At 43.2% G+C, this 16,030-nt stretch overlaps 1 long non-coding RNA gene across 1 annotated transcript; it reads right to left on the bottom strand.

Moving 5' to 3' along the window:
• Positions 1-344: 344 nt before the first annotated feature.
• Positions 345-1,238, bottom strand: LOC133462515 (uncharacterized). The gene is made up of 2 exons (XR_009784254.1): positions 1,110-1,238; positions 345-828 (listed from the first exon to the last, which is right to left on the bottom strand). It is a non-coding gene; the product is annotated as an uncharacterized LOC133462515 (long non-coding RNA).
• Between the last annotated feature and the right edge of the window lie 14,792 nt (positions 1,239-16,030).

Here is a 16,030-nt window from a genome sequence, read left to right as displayed (position 1 = left end):
GTTCATCTCCACAGGTCCTAGCAGTCCTTTCAGCTCCTGTGAACTACACTTTCAGACATCTTCCCCACTATGAGCCACGTTATTTCACCTCACGTTTAATGTTAGCCACCTCAGAGTCACTCACGGCCTGAGCAGATGTGCACAAAGACAACTCTTCCTCATTTCAGAGGAAGCCTGAGACAAGTCAGATCGCAACAGTACAGTCACGCTCGTTCTTGCAACCGTGACCTTAGTGTCACAGGTGTGGACCCCATCACCTTCTGACATTGTGTAGAGTCAAGGGATGCAGCAGTCTAAGACATCTGTATACACTTTAAAGAGTTTATCAAATCATGACAATACTGTTAATTTACAATTTTATTCAACAAAAAAAACACCACATTTACAATTTCAGTAGGTTACACTTCATTCACCAGATTCCTTTATGATCACTTTGTTATTTTAAATGTTAATGACCACAATAGACTATTCACGAAGCCCCCCCCCCCCCCTCTCAAAAAAACCCAACCCAACTTCAGTCCATTAAAACTGCACGTCCCGCTTTGTGCGTAAAGGCGCAGGCATGTCCTCCGGACCGCGCGTCCTGCCGACAACAGGAGGAAAGAGGGGGTCCAAGTTGTGTTTCATGGCGTAGTTGAGTTCCTCTTGAGACGGGTAAACACCCCAGCCGCCCCCCCTCGCCAGCGGTCACTGGTACCAGCCGTTGTGCAGCAGGCAGGCTCCCAGGGCCACGGGGAGCGCCAGGCTGATGAAGGACACGGCGTCGCTCCTCCCGGAGACGCCGCTGTGCGTCGAGTTACCGGCGGTTCCGTTCATCGCTGCGCTCACCTACAACACAGTTACACTTCCCAGTCACTATAACCCTTCAAAACTACCTCAAACATTCACAAATTAAAACGGGTCTCCGTATTGAGAGTAAAAATTCACTAAAGTTTCTTTAAAAAGACAAAAAAAAAAAAAAAAAACTTGAAATGGGCAACACTGAAAAATTAATTCAACTTTTACATGCAGACGCGCGGGAACGTCTTGAAAAAACCCCCACTAGTAATTGCAATAATCGAAATCTATGTCGTTTCAAAAACCACGAGGGATTTAATAAAGAAACCAACCTCTGAGACGAGGACAGCCAGCAGAAAAACGGCAATGATAAACTTATGCATCTTCTCAGGATCCGTGCAGGGTAAGCTCCTCTCAGGTCTGGCAGGGTGTGAAGAAATGCGCGGAGATGGAGACGCAGCCCTGCGTTTTAAACCCCCGTGACATCAGCAGCCAACACATCACACCTGCAGCCGCGGACATGATGATGATGAGCAGCCGCCGCGGTGACTGCTGCCGCCTGCAGGAGCCGCGGGGCCGCGCAGAGTCAAGGCTGCTCGGACCGGGGATAAAAAATGACCACACAACTCACCAGTTTCTCAGTCGATTTTACTGCGTTTTTTCTTTATTGCAAAAGTCAGATATGTTTCTAGGATACAGGATGCTTAGTTGCACTGAAGACGAAAGTTACGACTGTAACTACGGTTCTATGAGTTTGGCTTACAGCACCACCTGGCGGTCATTAAGGGACGAAATAGAACGCATATTTTTATACTTTGCGCGCTCATAGGCTTAATAGTAATAATAGATTGTGTCTGTATCCAGGTACATGATGTGCGCATGTATCACAAAACATGCATAGAGAGACAGTACTGGTCAGTTTAAAAAAAATAGAAATATCTCTTCTAAAAATATAATCACAAAAACATATTTATTAAATTTAAGAAGGCCAGCATCCATAAATTACAGGTTGCGTACAACGATTGTCTGCGTATTTTGCTTGGGAAACCAAGATGTTCTAGTGCAAGTGAACTCTTTTGTAAAGTACATGTTATCACTTTTCATGCTCTTTTGAGGCGATTGATGTTCAAATTCATATGTCGACTTAATAGCTCTTGTAATGCCATTATTATGATGTTAACCAACCCAGTCCTCAGTGCTGTAAGATACCAGTCTGCTATGTGGAAACACTGGTATGACTGTCTTTTTTAAATATTGTTGTGTTTGTTTGGCTTTTTTAATGGACCTGAGTCTAAATAAAAAGATTGATTGATTGATTGATATTCATATATTTGAAATGTTTATGTGTAACATGAATATATTCACACACACACATCGTGTTACTCACAGTGTCCTGTCCAATTCCTCTGTCTTGAAGTGTTGGCTGCGTATCAAGGGAATTACTGCTGGTAAATCCTTCTCTTCTCACAGCAACTTCCTACTTCTTCCATAACTCTTTGGGAAACCTTCACAATGAAGAGATGCTGGAGATGTGGGAGAGTCTTCAGATATATTTTTACTAAAGGGGGTCAAAGTTACTTTCTTTCTTCAAATTTCTTCAAACCTTTCTTTAATCTAATGTTCATCGGGACATGATCCTAGTAGAAGCATATTATTCTGAACCAACAAAAATATATTTTTAATGTATTAAAGTGGATGGAGATGGTATGAAAGAGAAGAAATATTTAGCTTTAAATAAAGATGGACATAATTGTTTTGTCCGTGTAAAATACTCTGGTCAAACAGTGTTATAGCAGTCACACTGGGTTTCTTTAATCTAATGTTCATCGGGACATGATCCTAGTAGAAGCATATTATTCTGAACCAACAAAAATATATTTTTAATGTATTAAAGTGGATGGAGATGGTATGAAAGAGAAGAAATATTTAGCTTTAAATAAAGATGGACATAATTGTTTTGTCCGTGTAAAATACTCTGGTCAAACAGTGTTATAGCAGTCACACTGGGTTTATTTTTACACATTCTGATGTTCTGCTGTAATCTCCATCTGTGTTACAGAATGTATGTTTCATGAAGTTTCATAGATTTACTTTCATACCAAGCTCTAGCACAGAATAAATAAATACATGTGTGCAGACATTAATGACAAGCTGTTGGTTGGATGGACGGACGAACGGACAGATGGATGCCTGGAAGGATGGAAAATCTAACGATAAAGACCAAACCTCTTTTTGATCCAGACCGTAAATGCTTCTATTTTTTCGGCAAAGTGTGACATTTGAATATGAGGGTCAATGGAAACTGCCTTGTCAAGGAGGAACTGCAACTGTTCTAACTTCTGCATTGATGTCAGAAATTAGAATCATCTTATCAACTTGTTTAAAAAAAGTAACGTGTGACCAAGACATAGCATCAGTATTAAAAACAGAAGTGCACATGCAACTTCACTCAATGCCTTTCCTGTGTTAGGAGTCACTGTTAGCCTATCTATTCTGTCCTTACTTAAATCATAAGAGTATACTCTACTTTTCTGTGCCTATCCTGTTGATTTAGAGGGGACCTATTATGAAAAACACGTTTTTTCTTGCTTTAACATATATGTATATGTATATACGACACCTTCAGAAGAAATGCAAGGTCCTTCCTTGAGCCAGTAATAGTGCATAAATGTTATTTATATACAACTTATGTTTTATTTTTTTTAACAATAAAGTTGCCATTTGTGAAAATTCAGTGTTGTGATTTCTTTACAGTTAACATGATTCATTTGTTTTGTAACATAAGAAATGAAATGATGAGGAATCGGAGTAGATAACTGTGGTGTACCTGTTTAGAATTCAATTAAATCTTCCTGTGTGAAGACGAGGTGACTAAAGACTGATTTATGGTTACGCGTTACACCAATGCAGAGCCTACGGCATAGGGTACGCGTCGATTTAACGCAGGACCGTAATTCAGGCTTTAAGATCCCAGGGAGTCATTTACACCGTGTCATAAATGCATGCGAGGGTCCGACTATCGCGTCGAGCTGCGTGACATTGGACGCTCTCTGTCCACACTGAAACCGTTAAACTTGCGGCCAGTTAGGACAGTCCAATAGAAAATAAAGCAATGGAATTGATTTTGTCACTGAAGTTCGATCGCATCGCATGGGACACGCTTTGTGTACGGAGCCGCTGCTCTTCTGCCCAGCGAGGCTTTGTGCCCTCCCCTGCTACACGTCATTCAGGCAGCCAATCAGCACAGAGCCTCATTATCATAACCTCCCCTCCCCTCACAATCCCTCTGATACCCCTTTTACACCAAGCTGGTTCCAGGGCTGGTGCTAGTGCTGGTGCTAGAGCCGGTTCGCGGTTGGTTCTAAGTAAGAACCGTTTGCTTTTACACAAGCTGGTGCTGGCCTGCAGCTGGCCAGAGAGCCACGTCATCACGTCACTGTATACGTCACCACCACTCCCCCTCTTTTCCATCCCTACCCTGATCAGGAAGCTGAGAGCCAAAAGCTGTTTTAATTTCAGCTGTAGCACTGTTAATATGGCACTTTATTAAGTTTTAATATTTTTTTCAGGCTTAAAAGTAACCTTTTAGTAACCGCCGCGTACATCGACGCAGAGCCTACGGCGTAGGTTACGTAACCTACGCCGTAGGCTCTGCGTTGGTGTAACGCGGAACCAGAACCGCGGGCTGGGACGCGGGCTGGGAGTGGGCTGGGACGCGTCCCCGCGGGCCGGGAACCCGCCGATTGAGCGGCAGCCTCGCGTCCAAGCGTCCCAGGGCTGGAACGCTCCCCCGCGGGCTCGGAGGAGGCTGCGCCGCTGCATCGGCGGGCACGGAGCCCGCCGACGTTACTGTTGATGGATTGTACCGTAGACCACTGCTGCTTCTGTTTTACATCCATTATTAAATAAATGGATGTAATAATAAAAGAGTCTGCTAACTTAACCGCCGTCTTCAACGCTCCGTTGTTTAAAAACGGTGCTCTTCCGTGTTTACTCTGCTTTGGTTGTTCAGTAACACCGCCCCCAACCCCCGACGTAAAGCGGTTCTTACGCCTGGCCCAGCAACCAAAGGGGCTGGCGTAGCACCAGTTTTGAGAGCCAGGAGCCGGTGCTTAGGCTGTGTAAAACCAAAGAACTGGTGCTAAGTCTGGCTCTAGCGCAGAACCAGCCCTGGAACCAGCTTGGTGTAAAAGGGGTAATAGAGAAGGAGGTTAGAAGCGGTAAAAATAGAGACATGGCCCACAGGCTGAATTTCTGATTTATGTAGAAAAAACAAGCTTTTTTTTTTTTTTTTAAGATTTTTTTGGGCTCTAGTGGCCCTTTATTCAAGCTGCAGATATGAAAGGGGTAGAGAGAGAATGGGGATGACATGCAGCAAAGGTGCGCAGGCTGGGATTTGAACCTGCGACCGCTGCAGGAGGACTGTAGCCTCAGTATATGAGCTGCTGCTTAACCCACTGCGCCACCGAGCGGCCCTAGAAAAAACAAGCTTTTGATTGTTTTTAAGACGGTCAAGGCCTGTTTAAAATATACATTAAATGCCATAATAGGTCACCTTTAAAGTCTAACTTTCATGCAAAACCCTGTGGAAGCATGTGGAAAACAGGGGGCCAGGCACAAGAAACTATGGGAACGATGGACAAAAATTATGGCACTTAATGGGGAAAGGCCAGGGGTGAAAAGGTGGGTTTTGAGTTGTGCTTTGACACTGTCCAGAGAAGGGGAGTCACGGATTACGGCAGGGAGAGAGTTCCAGAGGGTGGGGGCAGCAACACTGAAGGCTCTGTCCCTAAAGGTCTTCAGTCTGGTCCGGGGGATGGAGAGCAGACCAGCGTCTGAAGACCGCAGGTTCCGCGAGGGAGTGTGGTGATGAAGGAGGTCAGACAGGTACTGTACGCTGAACTTGACGGGTAGCCAGTGGAGGGGGATGAGGGTGGGGGTGATGTGCTGCCAGGGCTTGGTGTGGGTGAGAACCCTGGCAGCGGAGTTCTGCACGTACTGGAGCCTGTCCAGGGTTTTACTTGGAACCCCGGACAGGACTCCATTACAGTAGTCCAGTCGGGAGGTGATAAAAACGTGGATGAGAGTTTCCGCCACAGAGTCCGAGAGTGATGGACGGAGACGTGCAATGTTTCTGAGGTCATAGAAGGCAGATTTGGTAACAGATTTGATGTGTGACTGGAAGGAGAGGGTGGAGTCCAAGATTAGGTTACGGACCTCGGAGGATGGTGTGATGGAGCAGCCGACGACCCTGATGAGAAGATCTCCAACCTTCCGGAGCAGTGGCTTGGGGGCCACAACCATGAACTCTGTCTTATCGCTGTTAAGTTTGAGGAAGTTGGTTGTCATCCAGGATTTTATGGCTGGGTATCATCAGTGGAAACTGAGTGGAAACTGAGACCATGATGGCGTATGATCTGGCCGAGGGGGAGCAGGCAGGTGGTGAAGAGAGTTGGACCGAACACAGAGCCTCGAGGGACACCATGGTTGACTGGGGAAGGGTGGGAGGAGGAGCCAAGGATGGTAGGATTGGAACCATGATAGTGAGATACCCAGGAGAACAGACAGGCAATCGAGGAGGATGGAATGGGAGATGGTGTCGAGGAGGATAAGGATGCTGGGATTTTACCAGAGTCTGCAGCAGTGAGTTTTTTTGTTTTTTTTTATCCCCGATTTTTTCCCATTTTCATCACCCAGTGCTCCTACCTAAGTGACAGTCCTGGGTATTGCCATCCTCTACCAACCCCGGGAGGACCCCGCACTGAGGGGTGAGCAGGCCGCATCTTTTCACCAGACAAGGCCGGACGTAGCGCGTGGAAGGATCACGTTATTCCGGCCAGATCCTCCCCAGATCCTTGTGGGATGTAAACCCCATCTGGCACCCCGGTTGGCCAGACGGGGCATGTATAGCCCAGGACTGCTGCATGTTTTTGTGAGGGTAGCTCACATTGCTACCCAAGGGATCACGGGGAGAACATGCAAACTCCACACAGAAAGGCCCTTTCGCCAACCCCACCCAGGGTGTGGGCACCGAAGTCATGGGGGAACTAACACGCACTTCAGCGCCAACAGCGTCCCCGGCGGGAATCAAACCCAGGACCTTCTTGCTTCTTGCTGCACTACCAGCTGCGCCACCGTGCCCCTGTTCGTTTGTGATTTTGATCAGGGCGGTCTCGGTACTGTGGTGGGTTCTGTAATGCCCCTTTTGCAGTAGTCCTTACTCGGCCCGACTCGGCTCGTCACGCTTCTACCCGTTTTGTCCCCGTTTGTTTTTCCACAGCCAGGGGAGAATTGGGCAGGTTGGGGTGAAGCTGCTGTGACGTACTCGATTGCGCAACCTCTTTGTTCATGTCGGCGCTGATCAGAAATCAGCTGGAGCTGCGAGCGGCTGAGAGTAAAACAGCCCGCCTACATCGCTTTTTTAATTCTCTCCTCAGCCACCAGGTTTATGAACATCTGCACCTCAGAGTTGGATCACCAAACAGAGGTTTTGCGCTTTATAATAAAATCGCCGTGAGCCGCGCTCGCGCTGACTCCCGCTTCCTGATTCAAACGTCTGACGGCCCCGCCCCCGACCAATCAGTGGCGGGGAGGGTGGTGACGTCAGAAATAGTCCCGGCTCAGCCCGGATAGAACCTCGCCAGAATGGTTACAGAAAAAGTATTGGCTTGGAGCGGCTCTACCCGTCTCAGCCCCTAGTGCAAAAGCGCAAGACGGGGCCGTGGCGGATAGAACCGAGCTGAATCGGGACTAGTGGAAAAGGGCCAAAAGCTGACTGGAGGGGTTCATAGAGCTCAGGGTTGGACAGATGCTGGTGGAGCTGGCACTGCTCTTTCCAGGATCTTACTGAGGAAAGGAAGGCTCCAGGAGTGCACCACTTAGTGCTAGGGGGGGCAGCAGCAGCCCCCGGGTCTGGCACTCAGAAGGCGCGCCGATTTTTTCCAGTGGCCAACCGCGGTACTGCAACCAAAAATCCCATGCGGCCCAGAAAGCTTTTTTCCCATAGACCGCAATAGTAAAAGAGAAGCCTCTAAAACTGTTCACAGGACACCTCCAGCTGTAATCCCCCGCAATTACTAATCTTTGTATTCTATATTTTTAAGTCATGGACTTTATATCCGTCAAAAATGTTTTATAACGGCCAGAAAAGTAAAAGAAAAGTCTCTTTCTGGGCGTGACGTCACGGCTGACGTCACAGCCGTGTCCGTGCATTCCACGGATGTTTTATATTAATATATATTATATAATTATATTATATTAATACATTAATAATATATGCAGGGCTGCACATAACTATTTTGGTCTGGTGCTCAGAGGAGCCCCTGGATATTTGACTTGGGCCTCCAAAAACGCGGTGACCCGTCTCGCCGGATTGATAAAAGAGGGATGCAGGAATAAGTTATAGGCGAAACGATATTTATTCACTTATAAAGATGAATTAACAAATTATGGTGCGTGTTTGTCTGTAGAGTCAGTATAAAAGTTACAGTTTTTATCGGCCAGATTGGGATGCTCATGGCATATTTTGCACCTAGGGTTGCCAACTTTCAGAAATAGAAATAAAGGACGCCCTGATTTAAGCAGCGCAGGAACCAAAAAAAAGCCCCAAAACTTCTAAACTGCATAAAAATTTGTTTATTTTATATGAAAAAACGTGTTCTTTAATAGCATTGAACTTGCATGACTGTACAGACAGCCAACCATATAGCAGCTGAAATATCCTCCTATGGTATGTATGTCCACATCAGCCAAGGTGTAGAATATTGCTTCAGGTGAAGAATATGGTGTAAAAGTTAACTTATTTCAATAATTCAACTAGAATATGGTGTAAAAGTTAATTTATTTCAATAATCAACTAGAATATGGTGTAAAAGTTAATTTATTTCAATAATCAACTAGAATATGGTGTAAAAGTTAATTTATTTCAATAATTCAACTATAATATGGTGTAAAAGTTAATCTATTTCAATAATTCAACTTAAAAGGTGAAACTAATATATTACCTAGTCTTATTACATGCAAAGCAAGATATGTTGAACCTTTATTTGTTATAATTTTGATGATGGATTGTTTATTGGTTTCATAAAATATTCTCTAATTAATTTTTTATTTGGGGTTTTCATAAACTTTGAGCCATAATCAGAGAGCAGCGTCTTGCTGGCGCAGGTAACTGCTGCATGCAATGACGGACACTGGCTGATTTATGGTTCCGCGTTGCACCAACGCAGAGCTTACGGGGTAGGATACGCGGGACCGCGAACTTACGGTGCGCGTCGCCGCGTAACATCATGCAGCCACTTCTCGGCGAACACATGTTTTCTGTTCTGGTAGTGGTTTGGCGTCTATTTGTAGTTGGTGGTGGTGGAACGCCAAAATAATTACTTAATGGCGCTTGCTTCTTGGACATTTTGACGAGACGTGTCGGGGTTTGTTCAGTAAAGCTGATCCTTACCTCTCTTCCCCACCGCCGCAACGAGCATGGAGGGGGAGTAAAGACGCGCTGTGATTGGCCAGTACCAACTTTAAGTGGCAGTTCTGAGGAAAAGCTCTCCCAATAGATTTTTTAATATTAGTATTCTGGTCTGGCCACAACCAATAATATGAGCCCCAGCTGTTGGTACGCAAAAGCGCTTCGCAGCACAACATTGACAGCGCACTGTGGATTTTGACGGCGCATGCGCTCTGGCGGCCCACTTATGTGCAGCCCTGAATATATGTAATGCTATACATGTAATAATATACATTAATTAAGATATTATATTAATACATATTATATTAATACTCGCGTCATTGCCCCGGGGCATGATGGGAGGCCCCAGAGCATCATGGGAGGTGACTCAACTGCGCATGCTCTATGGGCCAGTGTATGCGGAAGTAAACCCGGAAGTCAGAGATTTTTTCGGCTTATGCGCTGGCTGAGCAGAATGCATTGAAATGAATGGGCGGCCATTTTTAGTCTCCAATCCAGTTTCTATAATACATCCATGGGCAGCAGGGGGGCAGAGCAGGCAATTGATGGTGGAGAACAGTGTCCTGGGGTGATTCTGTTGAGTACCAATGAGGGTGGAGTAATACCTCACCTTGGTTCTGGCAAAGTTCGTCCTTATATGACCTCACATGCTCTTCAAAAGCCAGCCGGTGGACAGCCAGGCCAGTTCTTTTGTGCAGCTGCTCCAACCGGTGACAAGTGGTCTTCAAGATATGGAGGTCAGAGGTGAACCAGGGGGCAGGGCGGGCATAGGGAGCCAGAGAGTCCAGGCTGCTGGATAGAGCCACGTTGTAGTGGTTGACCAGGTCATCCGCCGAAGTGGCCTTGCAGACCTTGCAGCAGTGTTCAGCCTTGATGGAGGACAGAGTCTGTCTTGGCATCTGGTGGGGTGCAGTCTGTCTCTCAGCAATGAGTCTGTACACCAAGCCTTGTTCTTAAAAATGCACAGACCCCCCACCGCTGGTCTCACCAGAGTCCTCTGCTCTTCTGTCATATATATGTAAATAAAACAAACAGTAATGGATCCTAGTGTCCACTGCAGCATCTGATGCAGACGAGTGTTTCACCAACTCTCCAGGTCAGTGTGCAACATGTGGGTTCACACATTGTGTCAGTGTCCTCGCCATCTTTCTTGGGATGTTGAGGAGCCTGGAGAAGGTGGACGAGAACAACACTTTCAGTGAGTTACGTCTCTTGGAGATGATTATCTCTCTGAAGGAGGAGATGATGATGTTGAGCAGCCTGAAGTCTTCTACTGAAAGTAGATCCAGCACCAGCTTTTTTGGACAGCCGTATTTCTTACAGATGTCTTTGAAAATTTTCTTGTGGATTTTCTTCATCTTTTCTTGGCTGATGTCAAAGTCTTCTCCTTTAACCTGAGTCCATATTTTCTCCAAAAGCCAGTTATGGATGGCTTGAAAATCCTCCGGACTGCATGGCAGCTGTGCTATTTTAACAGCTCGCTCTATCAGGGCCTCGACAACTGAGCTGGCAGCAACTTTGCGACTGTCCAGCTCCTCTTCTTCCTCCCAGGTGTCTGAGGAGTCATCTGACTGGGTGGACTCTGAGGACGTCTCTTCAAAGTCAAAGTCTTCCTCAGGTGTGATCCATGGTGAATCTTTGCAAGCTGCAAAATGCTCCACATGAGAGAGCGATGTTGATTCCTCACAAGCTGCAAAATGCTCTACTTGAGAGAGTGATGTTGATTCCTCACAAGCTGCAAAATGCTCTACTTGAGAGAGCGATGTTGATTCCTCACAAGCTGCAAGTGCAGTTGAGGGTCCAGATTCATGAGGTTCTGCATCTTCCACAGATGTCATTTGTACCTCAGGTGCAGACGTCTCTATGACGACTGCCGGCGTTTTAGGAAACACTGTAGAAATAGGATTAGTGAAGACGTTCTTTATCCTTTTCATCAGTTCTCCTGCTCTCTCTTTAACTGCTCCAGCAGGTCTTTTGGTGTCCACAGCTGCTTTACGGGACTGTAGCTGAAGTTTGCATATCATCTGTATGAATTGTATTATTACATCAGATGATTGTTCAACTGCATCATCAAAACTGGGGTCAGTGATCTGGTCGACCAAACGTGCAGCACGGTTCTGATGACCGTGAGGGGAAGATGAACCTCTCTCCTCTACGTGTTTGATGATTAACTCTCTGATGATGCCTGAGATCTCTGGCCGGAGCTCTTGTGTGATGGCTTCGATCCTCCCCTTTGATAAGGCAAATCTGATCAGATATTTCTGCAAAACTGCAGCTATGATGTAAACTGTCAGGTCCCACTGTAGCTTTTCCAGCAGGCCTTTTCCACGATCATCATGGTTGTTGGGGACCAACCATGGACAGTTGTGTGTGATGACCGTGTTCAAGAAGCTGAGGAGTCTCGGTCTGACGTCGTCTGAGATGATGTCCACAATCTCTGACGACGTTATTCCCTTTATTGTCTGTTCAACAGTGATTTCTGAATCCTCCTCATCTACAACACCTTCTTTGAGTGCAGTCGGTGGGGATACAGGTTCTTTCTCAGCTGTTGGCCTGTGCTCCTCAGGTACAGACATCTCAGGATTGACTGACGGCACGTCAGAAAACATTGTGGGAGAAGGATCAGTCCAGGTGTTTTTCATTACTTTTTCCTGTTGTTCTCCCTTGCAAGTGACGACTTCAGCAGCTTCATCAGTGTCCTCTGTTGAAGGAGGGATGTCAGCTTCTTCACTGCAGGACACTTTAAGTCCACACAGTATCATTATGAAGTCTATTATCGTGCCAGATGACTGTTGGATGGTATCATCAAAACTGTAAGAGTCAGTGAACTGGTCTACGATGAGAGCTTCCAGGTCCTGATAACACTTAACGGGAGATTTAAATTTCTCCTGCACATGGCTGAAGATCAACTGTGTTATAATGTCAGGAACCTCAGAGCGGAGCTCTTTTTTGACGTCCTGGATGTCTTTGTTAGTGACGTCGCACTTGTCTGCTACTTTCTCCAAAATAGCTGCAGTAATGAATCCAGTCAGGTTCAGCTTAAGCTCTTCCAGCATGTTTTCACTGGGATCATCACAATTATCGGGGGCCAACCAAGGCCAGTCATGTGCAATAACTGCGTTCAAAAAGACTGGCAGCTCAGGTTTGACTGTGTCCCTGATGAGGATCAATAACTCTTCTGCTGCTATTCCCTCCATGGCATATGTAAGGAAACAACTGGTGATGGTTGTCGCAGGAGAAGACTTGGAAGGAAATCCAAAGTTACTTCAGATGATTTTTTAGCAATAGCCGGGATGTTTTTCAGAAAGGCTTTGTGATTATGCTTGATATTCTGTCAGAAATACCAACTGCTTAGTTTAAAACTCGACAGTGTTGCACATAATCTCCAAATGTTTTGACGCATCAAAGCACAAACGGTGACGTTTGTTTATTCCGAACGTAACTCCGTTGCCTAGCAACCGTTAGCAAGCGCACGTCATCCAATTTTCGGGTTGAACCATGTGCAGAACTAAAGTTCGTTGTAGTTCCTCGGCTTGCCGCTAGAGGCTCCTAAAGAGAGTCCATCTGCATCGACTCCCATGTTAAAATGTTTCACTTTATAATATATACTATGGTGATTTACTAAATAAAAATAGAAACAATATAAAGGCTACACGGGCAATAATAAATGGTGTAATAAAAAATGATCAAATAAAATCAGCTCTTCCAAATTATTTTGTGAAAGATAATTATGACATTAATGACAAAACTGAAATAGTACGCGAGTTTAATGATTTTTTTGTAAGCGTAGGCCCTGGTCTTGCAGCAAACATACCAACAATAAAAGACAATACAGATGAAAACACAATAATGGATAATGTATTTTTCTTGGTAAGGTAGAAAAAGAAGAAATACTGAATATTGTAAAAAGTTGTGCAAGTAAAGGATCCACTGACTGTGTAGATATGGCTATGATATTAGTAAAGAATATAATTGAATTGGTTATTGAACCATTTACATATATTTGCAATCTATCATTTTCAACGGGGATATTTCCTGATAATATGAAAACATCCAAAGTAATTCCACTCTATAAAAATGGAGACAAACATGTTTTTTCCAACTACAGACCAGTATCCTTGCTTCCACAATTTTAAAAAATATTAGAAACATTATTTGTAGTTAGGTTAGATACATTTATAGACAGATACAATATTTTAAGCAATGGTCAGTATGGATTTAGAACCAATCACTCCATATCAATGGCACTTATGGAATTAACTGAAGACATTTCCACTGCAATTGATAAGAGACATTATTTTGTAAGTATTTTTGTTGACCTCAAAAAGGCCTTTGATACCATAGATCATACCATACTTCTAAAAAAAACTGAGCAAATACGGTATCAGAGGGGTGGCACATCAATGGGTCTCAAGCTAGGGGTCGGTTCTTGGGCCAAAACTGTTTATTTTGTATATTAATGATTTTGTTTATGTATCCAAACTGCTCAAACGTATTTTGTTTGCGGACGACACTACTTTATGTTATTCTGGGGAAGTTATAACACAGGTGTTGAATGTGGTTAAAAAAGAATTTAAAAGAATAAAAACATGGTTTGAGGTAAATAAATTATCACTGAATCTTGAAAAAACAAACTTCATGATATTTAGTAACAGAAAGAGAGAAACGGATTGGTATTGAAAACGAATTGGTATTGAAATGAATAGAGTAAGGGAAACCAAGTTTTTGGGTGTCATGCTGGATGAGAATTTGAATTGGAAATCACATATACATTATACAAAGATAAAAATATCAAAAACAATTGCTCTGTTACACAAAGTAAAGGATTCATTGGACAACAAAGCATTGTACATTTTATATAACACTCTGATTGTTCCATATCTGACCTACAGTGTTGAAGTTTGGGGAAATGCCTGTAAAACATATATTCAATCAATTTTCATTCTGCAAAAAAGAGCCATAAGAATAATCAGTAGAAAACGATATAGAGATCCAACAAATCCATTATTCCTTCAGTTAAAATTGTTGAAATTTCATGAACTAGTAGACTATAGTATTCTGCAAATTATGTTTAAAGCTCATAAAAAAACTTTACCAATCAACATTCAGAAAAGATTTGAAAAAAGAGAAAGCAAGTATAACTTAAAAGGAACAGAGATTTTTAAAAAAACAAGATGCAGGACAAAATTGATGGAACGTTTCTGTGAAAGGAATCAGTTTATGGAACAATCTGAAAACAAAGAATCCAAATCAAACATTCCATTCAAAAGAACAATTAAAGCCTGTATGTTAAGTAAATATAATGAAATATGTTAGTTTAAGTTTGATTGACATACCCATAGACGGCGGTCATTTTATTTATTTTTTTAGTTTTTTATTTCACTTAGTTGTTGTTGTTTTTTTTATGTTTAATTTATGTTATTTGTGAAGTTATTTCTTGGAAAAAGGGGCAGATCAGATAAGATTCGTCTTCTTTCTGCTACCTTTTCATTCACAATTTAAGAACATTTGTATTTGTATTGAATTGTTTTATTTTTTTTGAATGAAATAAAGAATAAAATGAAAATGAATGAAAAATATAAACATCCAGCAGCAGGCTGTCATTGTTTCCCTATGTAAACCACATTTAATTACCATTGTATTTGAAATATTCTCTAAAAATAAAGTTGAATTGTCTATGGAGTTAAAACAATTAATAAAACATTTCAATGACAACACACACTCTGGAAAACGTATGCTTTACTTTCTAAAGTCCCAACCTGGCAAGTTAATGAATTGTTCAGTGCAGCTCTGTCATTACCAACTTCTTATTGATACTCATGGGAAAGCTTTACCTCCTCTGATTGCAGCTCTATGAACAAACACGGCTCAAGCTCTGTGCAGCCCGACAGTCATCTAGCAGGGCGAGAGCAGGAACAATGTGAGAACACCTGCGGGTTTAGAGGTCATGATTAACCTGAGCATTGTCCAAGTTAGAAGAAAAAGAAGTCAAAGAAGATATTGAGTTATAAATCACTAAAACTGGACACCCAACCAGACCAATATCTTTGTTTTCACCCATTTTTTTTATGACACAAATTTATTTTCTTGTTTCCTAAGAACCGATTAGAAAATATACATTCAAACTGAACATTTCAGTAGGGATTGCTGATTGTCATGTCAAACATCTGGAACATCTGTATGGGACAGTGTCCGTAAACCTGTAATGCTGGATGTATCGTGGTGGATACATGAACTTCTGAGCTTCATGGACTGATGAACGACTGACCATGAGATGAAAAGACCATCAATCAAAAGCCTCTAAATCAATTTAATTCTATTAATAAATTGATCTGACTGGTACACACACATATATATTATATATATGACTCCTACTACTACTTTTATGACAAAAATGATATAATATATGCTACGTAATGAAAACCATGATGTTTGAAGAAAAAGTTGTAAAGCCTACAGAGTTTAGAAGATAGGACAAGTACAGTCTTTCAGAAACTTTGAACCAGCAAAGTTAATATCAGCTCGTCACGCTACAAAATCCAGAAATCTGATTCTGCCATGAAAGTTGCAGTCAGTCAGTCTAGTTCAGAACAATATACAGACTACGGGTCAGAGGAGAACCTCCAACCACCGGTTTAAAGGTCATACAGCTTTGTGCTGCTCAAGAGAAGTTTGACGAAGTTAAATACCGACTCAGTCTGGGTCTATGATGTCACAGTCCCCTGAAACTCCTAACGTCTCCCTAAAAGACATAATGTCAGACTGAAGCAGCATAAAATGCAA

This window comes from Cololabis saira, chromosome 16 (genome assembly GCF_033807715.1).
Source record: "Cololabis saira isolate AMF1-May2022 chromosome 16, fColSai1.1, whole genome shotgun sequence".
NCBI classification, from domain to species: domain Eukaryota; kingdom Metazoa; phylum Chordata; class Actinopteri; order Beloniformes; family Belonidae; genus Cololabis; species Cololabis saira.
Note: the sequence above shows the minus strand (reverse complement) of the source record. Positions and strands in the feature narration are given on the sequence as shown.